Source organism: Mandrillus leucophaeus, unplaced genomic scaffold (assembly GCF_000951045.1).
Source record: "Mandrillus leucophaeus isolate KB7577 unplaced genomic scaffold, Mleu.le_1.0 Scaffold42, whole genome shotgun sequence".
In the NCBI taxonomy this organism is placed as follows: Eukaryota; Metazoa; Chordata; class Mammalia; order Primates; family Cercopithecidae; genus Mandrillus; species Mandrillus leucophaeus.
The window spans coordinates 3,785,047-3,785,614 of NW_012104476.1; positions in this window are offsets into that span (position 1 = coordinate 3,785,047).

The window sequence follows — 568 nt, forward strand, 5'->3', positions numbered from 1 at the left end:
CTACTTAGGAGGCTGAGGCAGGAGAATCGCTTGAACCCGGGAGGCAGAGGTTGCAGTGAGCTGAGATCGCGCCACTGCACTCCAGCTTGAGCCTGGGCGACAGAACGAGACTCCGTCTCAAAAACAAACAAACAAAAAGAATTAACTGCCTGTAGTCCCAGCTACTAGATAGGCTGAGGTAGGAGGATTGCTTGAGCCTGAGAGGTCGAGGATGCAGTGAGCCATGATCAGGCCACTGCACTCAGCCTAGGCAACACAGTGAGACCCTGTCTCAAAAAAAGTTTAAAGATATTATGGCTCAGCTGGGCACGGTGGCTCATGCCTGTAATCCCAGCACTTTGGGATGCCAAGGCTGGTTGATTACTTAAAGTCAGGAGTTCAATATCAGCCTGGGCAACATGGTAAATCCCTGTCTCTACTAAAAATGCAAAAAATTTAAAAAATTTTAAAAATAAAAATTATCTGGGCGTGGTGGCACGCACCTGTAATCCCAGCTACTCAGGAGGCTGAGGCAGGAGAATCTCTTGAGCCCGGGAGACGGAGGATACAGTGAGCTGAGATTGTGCCA